We start from the raw sequence: 15,226 nt of genomic DNA, 5'->3' as shown, positions 1-15,226 counted from the left end.
TTTCTTTATTAACATAGTACATTTGCGTTCATTCTAGGAATTTACATTGGTATTATTAATTTTTTTACTATTTTTATAAATAATGACATATTTTATACGAAAGTACGATTTGTGACAGACACTCTTGCATAAATGTTGATGTAGGAATCAAGTGAAATTTCTGCCGAAATATAGTTGTCAATGTCTGCAGTAGAAAATAATTTATCGTTAGCATGCAATCTAACAATAATATGAGCCTGGTAGGTCACTCTTTATGATTCAGTTGTGTAAACGTACGAAATAACTTTTACGAAAATATTTTGCTTGCTTATTTCATCTAATATGGATTTTAATTTTGTATGACATAATAATATTCAGTATATGATTATGAGTGGTACCTTGAGGAAAATTTTTCAAAACGTTTTTTCATTTCTTCCCATTTTGAGTTATATATAACGCTAATGAATAAATCAGGTTTTCTAAATTTTTTCATTATTGCTATTGCATATTGGTAAATTAGTTGCATATACCTTGCATCACCAATATATGTTGAAGGTAAAATAAAAATAGTTCCAACTTTATTTTTTCTTAATTTTCTAACTATTTGATGCACTACGCATTATTTGATCTATTAGATGGCAACATTTTATCCTTAACATTCTCTGATCATTATGAAAAAAAAACCAAGCAGATTAACGCATAGATATTTAAGTTATATCATTTTATCTTTCACAGTAAGTATAATGCTTTATGTAGTATATTGTAATACGAAATATTGATATGCAATAAACGCTATTTTTTTAAATGCTAAGTCATGTGACTTATAATTTAAGACTGAACATAAACTGTTTACTTTCAATCATACAATTTACTTAGGAGAAAGAGTACTGGAGAGTTGGCGCGCGAAGCGCGCAGAGCGGCAAAGCTCTACTAGTATGTATATACATAGTTGTAAGACCAAATTTAGTCATCAACCCCCCTATTCCCCCAACCACTTCTCCACTGCCCCCCCTCATCCCCCCTTATACGATTTTGCTTGCGCCCCCACACGATTTTTCTACTGTTTCAATGCACTTCCATTATCAGCGTAGAATAGATAAAAAGGACAGATAATAACCAAGCTTGCTTTAAATACCTATACTCAAGATAGTTTTAGTAACAATACAGGGGCACGCTCTGTAATGAGATTAATTAGTAAAAATGTTTCTTTATACCGTAAAATATAAAGCGAAAAAAATTTTAAACTCCAACTGTTTATTTAATAATTTTAGGTCAATCAGCTGACTTAAGAGAGAATATTTTCCATATGTTTTTGGAATTACCAAAAAATTGAAAATTTATAAAAACAACATAATAACAAATTTTCTAAATGTAGTGTATGCAATAAAGTTATGAGAAAAGTATTACGTACGCCACGTAAGAGAGCATACATACAGTAAAATGATACGTTGACTTATCTATGACCAAAAATTTAAAAGAGCAATACATTCATGGCGTCATTTACATGTACATAAGCCAGAGCCCAATTAAAGTTATAAATATTGTGGAAGAAAATTTTCAAGAAAAGATGCATTAAAAAAGCATTACAATAAAAATCATAGGAGAGTTAATAAAGAATTTGAAAAGCATGTAAATAATTGTCAACTATTGCAGTAATGTTTGATACATAATTTTCTTACTTTTTTCAAAACTCAGATTAAACTATTTTGAACGAAAGATTAAATGTCAATGTGTATCAATTAATATATTGAAACACTTATATGAATTGAAAATAAAATAAATAAAAAATAGAACTGATAAATAATAATATTTATTGTAAAAATATGTTAAGTACAATACTAAAATTTTTTTTTATAAAGTTCAATAATAATATTTTATTTACTTCTACTCATACCGTTTTTTATTGTTTACCACAGATCAAATGAAGCTGATTTTTTTATAACAACCATACTTAACGTATGTAAAAGGTATTTATTATGTCTTTGTTGGTATTATCATTACTTACACAATTCATGTTCTTTTATTAAAAATAATTTTTTTATTCAAGACTTTTTGTCTCCTACCTCAAAGCCTATGTAAAGTATTATAATGCATTAAGGGGGTTGGCGCGCAAAGCGGCCAGGAGTCCCACTAGTGTATATATCTACATAAATGTGTATGTATGTGTACACGAGAAGGGACAAGAATGAGTTGCCAACTAAATCGGGGGATTACTACTATAAAAAATGAGATACATACGTACAAACTAATGGGGGCTTTGGGTGCTAACCACCCTGAAGTAATGACGACTATAGGTATTTTTTAATATTTTCACGAATTGTTTTTTTAACAATTTATTAGATAAAACTGAATCATTCTAATAAATCTAAATTCTTCAGATAAAAGTCTCAAACTTGTGAATTTAGACGTACATTTTGAACGTTAGTAAGAATTAATTTTCGAAGAGAATAAGATTCACAATATATCAAAAAATGCCTATCACTGTTGATAGCTTGGCTTGAACTGAATGAAAATGATGATCTTACATCATCATTAATTTAAATTTCAAATAAAAAAAAATTATGCAAAGTTAATGGACTACCAGAACCATTTTCATCTGTAACTTTTAAAGATACTATAGAAAACAAGATAATTTCATAATTAGAAACACATTTAAAAGATTATTTTGTTTAGCTCAATACTGATGAAAAGAAGTTTTTTAACGGAATAATTAAAAGTGACACAAAATTATAATCTATTAATTGTTCAGAAAATTCAAGAAACACATTTTTGTAAAAAAAAATTAATTTATCATTCTATGTTAATAAAACAAAGTTATTTTTGTTGCTTGGACTGTAAGAGCTTCAATTTTATTACCTAAGGAAATTAATAATCATAGAAGATTTTTTTATTGTCATTAGATATTACTAACAATAAAAGTTTTTTTTTTATAATATGAAACTGATGAAAAAAAATCTCGCAAAGTTAATTGGGATGAAACTTTGATGATTCTATAAGAAACTTTGAAATTAAATAAAAGATGAAATAAAAGATTTCTCACTTTTTTTTGTACAATCTTTAATCGAAAAGTAATTTCGTCAAAAATATTAACGCGTTGAATTTCAAAATACAATATTTAAACATGATAACTTTTATAATTTTAGCAACACTTTTGACAAATTAATTATTTAAAATAAGTTTGTCTCTGCGCATTCTGTACGCTATCAGTATCAATAAAGAATTGTGTGAAGTAAATAAAAAATACTGTATGTACTATACAAAAAGCTTTAAACGTAATGTAATTCGATATACCATTGAGACTTTCCACCTTTTCAACTACCTTTGTTTAGAAAGTTTTTATTTATAAATGAATTTATTGTTATTTAGACAAAAACTGATAAAACATTGCTTATATTTTATCGTAATTTACTCTTTATAAGAGCTTCGATGGCTTAGTGGTTAGCGAGCTAGCCTCCTAGCCGGAAATACTCTAAGGATCGTGGGTTCGAGTCTCGTGGAACACTATCAAGATTTTTTTCTCTGTCTTTGTCGATAGGATAAGTATCCAGGATGCCAAAGAACCACTTATGAAATTAAAAAAAAAAAAAAAAAAATAGTCGATTTTTCTGGTAATGTCTGGACCCTAAAGTATGAAAGTTAAGTTTTTAGCCCATTGCTTTTATTTTAGATTTTTGAAACTGTGTTCAGGACACACTTATCTACTGAAAAAAGTTTGATTTTTTTAATGTAAAATATGAGATTTTAAGACCTACAGATGTAGTACATCATGTCATGGAGGGACTTTGAAAATTACAATAATCAAATGGTTTCACAAGTTACAAAACCAACTTTTTTTAAACGATACATTAAATTTATTCTTCAAGTGTTATTATTTTTACTTTATAAATTGAGTTTATCAATATACATATAATGTCATAACGTGTACTGGCATGATGAAACCTACATTTTCATTGTCTAGCTACTTACGAGGTGTGTCTTGTTTTCACAATTACAGTATGTCTAAACATTAAATCCATGGAATTTACCAAATAACTATAAACAAGATAATATCTATTCTGCAGTTAATGTACTTATTTTTCAGCTTGTTAATAATTATGCCAAAAAAGGGAAAAAAACACGTCTGCTACTGCAACAAGTTGCAGAATTAGAAAGGACTTGCTGCTTAAGGTAGTCATACTGATGAGCTATATAAATATTCAGAGGGACTAGCGAAAGTAGCCAGAGGGGTTTGAGTTTCTATACTAGTAAATTTTGATAGCTACGTTAAATAGTCTGTTGCATACTGTTAATGCAGTTCAATAATAGAAGATCGTATATTAATTTTATTACACGAATTATTGATCACTTTACACAGTATTGATGTCAATTTAATAAGTGTGAAAGTTGGAAGATCTTATAAGTTGGTAAATTTTTGTTACAAAAGTGTCATCACCACCAGAACCATTTAACGGTCCAAATGAAAATAATTATATGGCTTTATGTGGCGTACTCTATTTTTCCCATCAATATTGCATTAAACATAAAAATGTTACGTAAAACTAACGCCCCGAGATAGGTAATTACTAGATTACGTAACTATGACGGAAAGAAGAAACTAAAGCACATGAAAGGCAGGGTTGTTATAGGCTTGCGCCCAAGTCACGAACACTGTTTTTCTTATCGAGGGCGAAAAGTGTGTGTGTGTGTTTAAGACACATCTTGTACTTTATATTCTTAGGTATATTAAATAAGTAAAAGTTACATAATTATACACACACAACTCTTACACCCATCTAAGCTCAGGATCCACTACCTTATAACCAGTGGAAAATTAGTGGCAGATGTGAATGTTAAAATTAATAAAATAAATAGAGAGCAAGCGTGTACGCGCATGCCAAGTGAGTGTTAGGCATATTCCTATTGCCTTGTCGTAGTGTGTTACTGTGTGCAGTGTCCTCGAATACAATGTATATATGCACGTATTTATGTGAGTGTAACTTGTTCACAGAATTATGAATGCAACCATGGAAGTGTGCATGCATGATGAGTGTGTGTGTAAACTTTCTACTTTTACTGTGCAAGTGTGTACATGTTTGCCTGTGCGCGTGTGTATAGAATATAGTAGTTTATATTAATACTATATATACAAGTTATTATTATTTTAATAAAATACATTAACAAATAGTTTTTGCATGTATGGCAGATCAATGCAGATGGCCAGTATTAATTCAACGGGTCTTTATAATATAGTATAACCTTCAAAAATTACATATCTTTGAAAGGAAACAAGATAGAGCAAAAATAACGAGTTTTACGGGTTTTTTCAAGGGAATGAAAATATCGTGATGCACAAAAACAGAGGCGTTGAGTTATGAAAAAACATAACTTTAATTTTTGATGTTTTTGATGTACCTTCATTAAATGAAGAGGTAAAATCATTGGAAAAGTTATTTTAACGTTGAGTACAGGATAATAATAATACAAAAATGATTATCCATGATCATGCGTGCACGTAACTTTCAAATATTAAAAATATGCCATAGCTTTAAAAGGAAGCAAGATATAGAAAATATAACAAGTTTTACAGGTTTCTTAAGGGGAAAAAAACATCGTGGCACACGAAAAGAGAGGCGTTAAGTTATGTGAAATCATAACCTCAAATTTTAGTATTTTTGATACTTTTCTATAAAATCAAGGTAGGAAATTTGTAAAAAAAATTAAAGCATAGTTGCAAAATTATTACAAAAGTGTAGGATATATTTCTTGTTTATTACCCAACAATAATTTTAAAAATTATTTTGAAAACTTTCCAGGACTTTTGTACATGACAAATGTACAGGGAAGACATTAAATATACCACCGTAACCCGCAAAAAAATACATATTGAACTCACATGTATTTACGAACCTTGTATTTTACAGTATATATGTGATTTCTACATACATGTGAGAACTTCTTTCTTTTCAGCGGACTTCAAGTCCCACACTCCGGTTTTTTCTCACTATGAAACGGTTTGGTTGTTAAACAATAACGCTTTTAAAAAGAAACCGTTGACTGTAATGAAAAAAATGAAGAACTTGAGCTAACATAATTAGAAAAGGATTTTTAATGCTAAAAACTGTACTTTTATCTTTTATTGATAATATATATTTTAATAGGTGTTAGAAAAAATGATATTAGAAATAAAACATTACATTAAAGTTTTTAATAAAAAGTTTTTTACACTAGGGGGCTGTGCCCTCAGCACGCTCCGCGCGCCAACTCCCGAAATTTAATCAAACATTTATTTTCCGTATTCTTGAAAAGAAATATAATAATTGTATCTTTGTCGTAACATGTAATCATGTAATATTTGTTAACTTAAAAATTTAAATGACTTTTCACTGATTTTTCAAAATCTGAGTTTCAAACCTATCCGCGCATGATCAGTCTCAGCCAACCACACGACGAATAAACATGCTTCATCACGTGACCCATCGTTTTTTAAAGATAGGATTCATGTGCACTCCAAATATAAAACGTAATTATATCTTAGTATTGTGAGTTATAAGAAAAAGAATTGACAGTCATAACCAGCGTACTTCACTTTTGGAAATTCAATACATCTCTTAGTTTTAAGAAATTTTGTACTTTGATCGAATTTTGATCAGGCATTTGAAACTGTTTGAATTTGACATTAAGTTCGTAATAAGCATACTAAAAAAGTCCTCAGTAACACATTTTTACGAAATTATGTTAATCTTCATTCCAGATATCCCGTAGTGCAAGAGTACTAAGAGGTGAGTTTACGAAGCAGACAACACCTAAGAAACTACCATAATATGGACTTGATGATTCCGTACTTAAATTTTTGATTCGTAGAAAAGTAATTTTTTTCCAGATCCCCACTAAAACTACTATTTTTTTTAGCTTTCAGGGAGTAAAATGTCATATTTCTTTCGAGTACTAAGTCGCATTTACTGCTCGTAGGAAAGCATTTTGCTATTCTTCGCATGTTCTTGCATCTTATGGATCTTAGGCTCAGAAGGCAATTTCTACGCAGATAATGCCAAAACACTTTCCTAATAAACACTGAATGCGATTTTTAGTGAACTAAGATGTTATGTAATATTTCCATATTTTGAAATCACGGAAAAAAGTAATGTTTAGTAGAGGAAGAAAAAAAAACATGTACGTACATTGAAGACAACGTACTGTATCAAATTTTGGTCACTGATTTTGGTTTCATCGGACATAGGTAATTCTCAACTACAGCTTTGTTGGTCAAGTTTTGTAGGACATACGCTATTATACTGTTAACGAGAGGTATACAACTAGAAAGGCTCGAATTCAGATTTTTATTACTTTAGTCTTTACGAAATGTGGTCTTACCACAAAGTAAATGACGGGCAAATTTTTGTCTGTATGGATAAATTAGATATGATTATGAGAAGCGCTGACAACAGTACTTAGCAATTTGATATTGGCTACAGGTATTTTTTATGATCATAGGGCCCGCGATAAGACCAAAAGGGACACTTGGATAACAACACTAATATTTAAATTATTTCAAGCTATGCAATTGAATGGTTTGTATATTACAACAGTTAATAGTATGAAAAAGAGCATTATGAATAAAAATGGTAATAACTCAAAGATTTTTTCTGTCATTTACAGTGGACCCACACTCATCAATTTCCAAATCGACTCTTACAAGAATGTGTAAAATTATAGAAGTATATTTTTTTACCTACAAGTTAAAGGATGTAAATTATGACTATTAAAATATTACCATTAATTCTAGACTGATAAAATTTCGAAGGTTATTCTAATAAAATCATAATTTTTATAAATAATACTTGTATTAGTAATATAAGTAAATACTAAATTAAATTTATATATACTTATAATACTTGCATATATATATATATATATACACACAAACAATACACTTAGATATAGCAAACAAGTAAAAATTTTACAAGATCACAGAACGCATATGACATCAAAGAAATGACAAAATCAATATTAAAAAAGCATAATAATTTATTAACATTTTCTATGATTAGACATCCACAGTTAAATGTTGTTGAGCGTATTCTCAAGAAATAATAAAATTTTTTCAAATTCATGTCACCACTTGGTTAATGCCAGCTACATATTTTTTTTTCCTAAATAAAATACTTAAAAACATTGGAAAAAAATTTTTGAGATTCAAAAATGATTGGATTTACCATGTGCCAAAAAAAAACTTAAGTTAGATTAGATAACATGTGAGCTTTACTCTCATCTCTCCTTATCATTAAGCTTAAACGTTATGAATTTATTTATTTGTGTAAGCGTATCTAATGTAATTAAATATGGTATGATGAACTAGTAAATTATTTCAAGGCAAGTATTTTAAAATTTTGGAACTGTTTATGTATTCTCATAGAAAAACTAAAATGACTAAAAACATAAGGTTATAATTTTTTAGCTAAAAGATTTGATAATAGTTAAGTGTATTTGACAAGACATCAACCGAAACACACTAACAAAAGCTGTTTAATTGTACAGCGTTCTTTATAAATTTGATCATTATTGCAGTCTATGCCAATAAATAAAATTATACTTATCTTTAGTCAAACAATTTTCAACTGTTTATAGTTTTGTTGTGCTTAATATTTTCATTTGATGTACTAGAGCAGAACGAAGTTTGAATTTTCCAGCAACAAAAGTAAATCAGATACCCAATGAGTGTTTCATGAATGTAATATACAAAATTACACTGGACCCATGCACATCATTAGTTATCCAACTTTTTACATATGTTTAGTATAACTTGTTCTGATCAAATTCTATATTATCAATCAAACATCAAGCTCTTGACACGACAACAGCTATTCAGCTGACTCTTTTTACAAAACTAATATCGCATTTTTAAAAGTCATCATTATTTGTTTGGTCTAACCCATTCAAGCTTAACGAATGTAATTAAATCATAAAATGTATAGAGGTCCAAGCATTTAAGACGGTTCAGTATTTTAGAAGAATGAGTTTAGCAAGGTTTTAATGCTTATTACTTCTATCTGTACGTAAATAGACTCAGTTGGTTGTCAGTGCATTAAGTTTTTGCGTGAGAATAAAAGTTCCGAAGAGGTCTCAAAAATTGGGGGACGAAATATAGACTAGCAATCAATAAAAAAGTTTTGCTTCTAAAAAACGTTAAGAAATTGATTATTTAGTGTTACTTTTATAAAGGATCCTGTAGGACCGTACAGAGGAGCGTGAAAACCTCTGCATGTCACTGTGTTAAAGCAAACTGTAGTAACTTAGCCTGAATGTTTTCACCTGTTTTAATGCTAGAAATCAGTTGTGTGTATCTTACTAGAACTTAAATATTGAATAACTCAATTGTACCAAGAAATTGCAGTACTTATTTTCTACTAGCTATTTTTCAACAGTATCAGCCATAAACAATGAAATGCATTTTTTTAGAAATAAAAAATAATTCATGAACAGTCTGTGAATTAAAAACGTTTTCCACAAGAGTGTGATTTAATTTTTTGAAAATCCACATTTTTTACGCAGACTCAACGTTTAAGAGGTTGAGAAAAGTTGTGCTATATTTCAAATCATGAAATTTTACGAACAAATTCTAGAAGCGATTTTATTATAAAATTTCAATAATTATTTTTTTCAACATTTAGTTGAAAAAATTTGCGAAAACATATAGTGTTTTGAGAGATATTGTTTTTTTTTTTTTTTTTTTCAGAGTGTATAAAAATCTTCAATATAACTACTAAATCTTCTTGGCCACCAGTGGATTGAAGCCAGTGCAGATGCAGAGAGAAAACGCATCAATTTGATGCAGATAGTACCACGCCATATCATAAGAGTTTAATTAAATAGTTGCATTGTAAAATAAGAAAAAATATGATAAATAATAGTACTATTCTTTTCTCCTGAAATTCAAGACATTGTTAGGCACGATGATAACACAGCTCCATAAAAATACACAAAGTTATCTTTGGAATATGACTGCGTGTCGTGTGATTTTTTGGTCACTAAGTCCAAATTTAGGGTCTACTTAACCTTACCATTTTAAGACTTTTTATAACCTCAAAAACAATTTCTTCAACCTCAATGAATACTCTATCGGTTGATAACTTGATCCGATCCACCTCATAACCTCCAAATATCCTTGCACTTTTATCCCTTAAACCCATAATCCCGTAAACTCTAAGAAATCCCAGGCCCCAGGACTTCCTAAGAAATAAATTTAAGTGCGTTAAGGTTCTGAAACACAGTATGTTTAATGTATGCTTCTTAGGCTTTAAATCCACATTTTTCGATAAGTGATAACTTTAAAACTCTATATCTCAGAAGTTTTATAATCCAATGCAAAGGAAGCTTGTGCACATTTAATTACATTACGTTTAAGATATGCATGATTCTTGAGCCTTAAACCTATATTCTTCCATAACTCAAAAATTTTTATAATCCCTTAATTTTTTCAACCCTTTAAAAATTTAAATGCTTTACCCCTAAAACTCCCTAGAAAAAGATAAGATTATGTGCCAACTCTCAGGAGTTAAATTTTTGTACATCATTGCTATTTGCACGTAATACTTATTCGTGTGTTTACAATCAAGCTTGATAAGGGCACTTCTACGTAGTTTACGGTGAGTAACGGAATTATTCCGTCATCCAGCAGAGATCCTGAATAACGTTATTTATACCATCATGGCAAACACATGGAACAAGTTTACGAAGGAGGGGTTCAGATTCCCAGGATCAGTGGTTTGTTAGGTTGAGAAAGTGGGTCTACAGGCGTCGTCATTATACGATCGCAGCTTCGTAAAAGTGGGGTGTTTGGCCTCTAAGAAGTGTAAAGCTTAAAGACATTATACATCTACGACGTTGTGTAGACTATATGTACACGATGATCTTTATAAACCAAACACATTTTTTGTGTTTGTGATACCTGTACTAACTACCTAACTCTCGGAAAATTATCAGTGAACCCGTCATTAAAGCGTATTAATACTGTTTTTGATTGAAAAAATACGTTATACTCCTACTGTACGAGGCTAGCCTGCATTGAAAAAAGACTTTTTTTTTCTGTGACAGCCATTTGAGGTTACAATTAGGGATGGATGATTTCGGAAAAAAATCGATGGCCTCAAATTGATCAAAATAAAAAAGATCGATTAAAAAATCGATTTTTTTTTATTGAAAAAATATAATAGAGTTAAAGAGTTTACTCGTATTAAGAGTAAGCTGTGCTTTTAAATACTATTAAAGAAGTATTACTATATCTATTCAATCACTGGAATGCTTCAAAACTGAAACAGAATTGTATTTACTATATAACTATAGAAATTTTTTAATGAAAATCTTAGGTTCCACTAGGTCCCAATTTACAAACTTTGGCAGCATTCTTACTGAGGGAGAAAATGTTTTGTGAGAAAATTTCGACTAATCAGAGCACCGACTAAGGGCTAAAAAAGATCTCTGATTGGTCGACACTTTCTGATTTAGAAATCTCACATGAGAGAAGCAATTTTCTCCTTAAGTCAGAAGACTAACGAAGTTAGTGAATTAAGCCCAAAACAAGTTTTGCGTTATGCCTTAGAACGTTATTGAACAAATGGTTATTTTACAGGTTCTGATTGATCATTCAAAAAAAATCGATCGTTTCGAAATCGATCATACAAAAAATCTTTAAAAACTGATTTTTTAACTGAGAAATTAATCGATCTCTTTAAGATCGATAAAAATCACTCATTTCTCGTTACGATGGTACAATTCGTTTGCTGTAGATATAGTAGAAATGCATACAGATAACAGAGTCCTCACTAAGATTGATTTAATAAACACGAGTTTAAGATTTAAGAAACATGTATGGTTCAATCATTCTGTATTTCAGTGCTTTAATGCACAAAAGTCTTTTTTTACTCGGTTTTGGGGTTTTGGAGTTATAACATTTAGAGTTTAATGCATTAGGGACCCTTGAGTTTCTGGAACTTATGGTTTAAGGTATAAAGCGATGAAAATGTTGAGGGATTATAGGATTATTAAGATTAAGTGATCAACGGATAGAGAATTTTTTAGGATTTTAAGACTTTGTTTGACGTTGTAAAAAATGTTGACGCAATGAGGTAAAATGGACCCTAAATTTGAATTAAGTGACTCCATTTACATGTTATAGACAGTAAGGTGACGAAGATAATTGTTGTGCATTTTTTTGTCGAGCTTGGTCATTCCACCGCCACAAAATTAAAGTCTGGAAAAAATGTGTTGGGGAAGATATTATACTAATGCACAAATTATATGAACCAATATAACTAGAATAAGAGTTATTGGAAAACAAGAAAAAGAAAAAGTTAGTTGAATCAACCGTTATTGGATTTATAATCAAAGGTGTTGACGTATCTTACCGAGGCCCAATATTTTATGGGACATCATGATTGATTTATTCCAAGTAATTTCAAGACTTCAATATGTCAATTTCAAGATACTTAATCACTTCTTTCATATGACTTTGAGCATTTCTGTTTTTCACTGTAACTGATAGTTAAATTGCATAGTGGTAGGTGTAGGGTTGATACATCTGTATTATGAGGTACAGACTAACAAAGGCAAGTTGATCAAAGTGTAAATAAAAGGCAAAATTTGAGGAAAGAGAGCTAAGCCATATAAAAATATGCCAGAGCACAATCTGCTCTAACATTTTGAGGTTTCATAGCAATTCTTCTAATCAACCTGGGGCTACCATGGCAGATTTTGCTACAACAGAGAGCCAGGAAAAACAACTCTAAGGAGTTCAGGCAGCCATTACGGCCTCCTTCTCAGTGATCGTCCCAAAGGCATATACAGAGAAGGTATTCTCCAGGCCCACTTTCCCGACTGACAGTAAGCAGTTGGTTATCCAGAAAACGATCCGAAGACAAGATATTCTTTGGTCAGCGGCGTACCTCCCTCCAGCACGGTCACCATACACAAAGACTCGGAGGGTAAGAGTCAAGCTACCCATAGCCAGCTCTCCATCATCAAAAATAATAATACGAAATAGCTCGAAGTTTTACCGCTGGCTCTTTTCAGGGCCATCATAAGTATTTACGTTCCTTACTGAACCATCAATCTCATCGGTTCTTTTGAGGACCACCTATGGTTAAACTACATTGTCCACAAATACATAGTTACTACCATTTTCGCCAACGATTTGTCAACTATGTAAAGTCAGCCACCGTTTAACTCAGTCAGTCATTCACTAGCGGACGTCACAAGCGGAGTTGTACGTTGTAAGGCTGGGAACCCCGGCGACCGCCGACCCTATATTACCCTTTCGACTCCAAGTTTTCAACCAGGAATCACCGATCCTCTTCGACGTCTGCGCTGGGCAAAGCTAACAGCTATGAAAGAAAAACAAACTTCAGCAAACGGGACAGTCTCAAATGGGCAAGCATCACGAACCAATCTCTCCACCTTAGATCACCAAAACAACCGAGTCTGCAAAAAAAGGTGCTTTCGATACTAACTTCTTTGGCGTAATAACAGGAGACGTTGGAAAAGAGCTCTACAACTAGCTCCAAAGCTTCAGACGTTGTAGTTTTCCTCCCGATCAGTCGTGTGCAACAACAGCACTAGAAACTTCAGTCGAGAAAGAGTTTAGTTAAGAAGATCACCAGTCCTTTTTGGGGCCATTGGACGTCGAACTACCTTGCCAAAAAGTATATTAGAACTTAACAAAGTTGACAAAAACAGCCGGTAAGGCTCACTAAAGTCTTAACCATGCTTAAAGTCGCAAGAAGGCCAATTGTAAAGGAAAAATTTAAATGCATCCAATGTATACAATTTTAGGCGTCGAGAAATTGACGCAGAATATTTATCGATATTAAAGCAGCAGCAAAATCAACAAATAAAGAATCTGTCAAGTGAGAGATCAGCTTCTCATTAAAACCCTCTCAGTAATCTCTTAAATCTTCCAGATTTTCAAATAGGTAGAATATGTATTTGTATTTTTGTGGCGATAAAAAATGTAGAGATTGGGCTCCAGGACTTTATTGCTCTGCTAATAAAGTTGTGAGGTAAGAGAAAAAAATTTTCTAATTATATATTTTTTGTGAGTTTTAAGCCTGTACAGCTCTAAAAAATAACACCTTTTGTAGATTATACGGGTGGAACTGCAACTCAACAGCCATTTAGGGTCAATGATTACTTTATGACATAAGGAACGCACGGTATTTTTCAGCATAATTATATTTTTTTCACTTTTTACAGCTTATTATTTGACCAAATAAACTGTATGGATTCCGAACTAATATGTTCTTAATCAGAAGATTTTTTTCTGAGAATTGTCAGAAATAGATCTAAAATTTTTAACTGAAAAAGTTTGAGATTACATGTCAATACACTACGGTATTTCATTTAGTATGTCCCAGGCGAAGCCGAGACGGGAGATCACTAGTTGATAATATTATGAGAGACTGAGTAAAGAAGCTATTAATAAGGAATCTAAATTAATTGTATGAGAGCCTACATGTTGCTTGAATGATGAATGATGTTATTAGTGTCCGTGAGTTTTAATGTAATTCTTCGGAAAAAAAGTTGTTACACATTTTTGAACCTACACATAATAAATAAAACTTGATTTTGGCTAAGTTCAAGATATTAGTCCAACATTTGATGATTTACTTTTTTATCTTGAATTCTTAATCATTTTTACTAAGTTTGAATTTGTTTTATTTTTTAAAGTACCAAGAATGTGCATGTACTCTGTTAACTTGTTGTTTTCGATCAACAGCCTGTTGTGGGATAGCTATAATGCAAACTGTTGTAATGTTAACTAATTGTAACAAAAGTATGTTGGAAACTTAATTATCGCAAGACTGCCCTTTATGTTTACAACTGAAAACTTGCAGTTTTTTCTTAGTTTGAAAAGGAAGTATAATTACAAATTTTATAGAACCTTAGTTTCTGGCTTCAGATTAAAAAAAACTTATTTTCTCTTAGTCCCCTTCTACTTCTTCTTACTGAAGAATGAAAAAGTGTAAAATTCGGACCCAGCTCAATGATAACGGCACCTGACTCATGTCAAGATCTAATAAGACTAACGTATATTTGTTATACCATAAAAAGATCCAGTACAAAATTTCAGATCTTTTCACTGTACTCTTTCTTACACACATATTTTTTGAATTTCAATTAAATATGTAACCTTATGGAAGAGACTTAAAATTGCATTTACAACATAATAATTGACAGAAATCTCATATAAGTTGCGGTATAATATTACAGTAATGAG

General features: G+C 30.9%; 1 protein-coding gene across 5 annotated transcripts in view; it reads right to left on the bottom strand.

The window, feature by feature from the left end:
* The window catches only part of Oga (O-GlcNAcase), a 258,596-nt gene that overhangs the window by 11,216 nt on the left and 232,154 nt on the right, over positions 1 to 15,226 (bottom strand). The window lies entirely within an intron of this gene.

This window comes from Copidosoma floridanum, unplaced genomic scaffold (genome assembly GCF_036245765.1).
Source record: "Copidosoma floridanum isolate Cflo_tuat_1 unplaced genomic scaffold, Cflo_Japanese_pri ptg000020l, whole genome shotgun sequence".
NCBI lineage: Eukaryota > Metazoa > Arthropoda > Insecta > Hymenoptera > Encyrtidae > Copidosoma > Copidosoma floridanum.
Note: the sequence above shows the minus strand (reverse complement) of the source record. Positions and strands in the feature narration are given on the sequence as shown.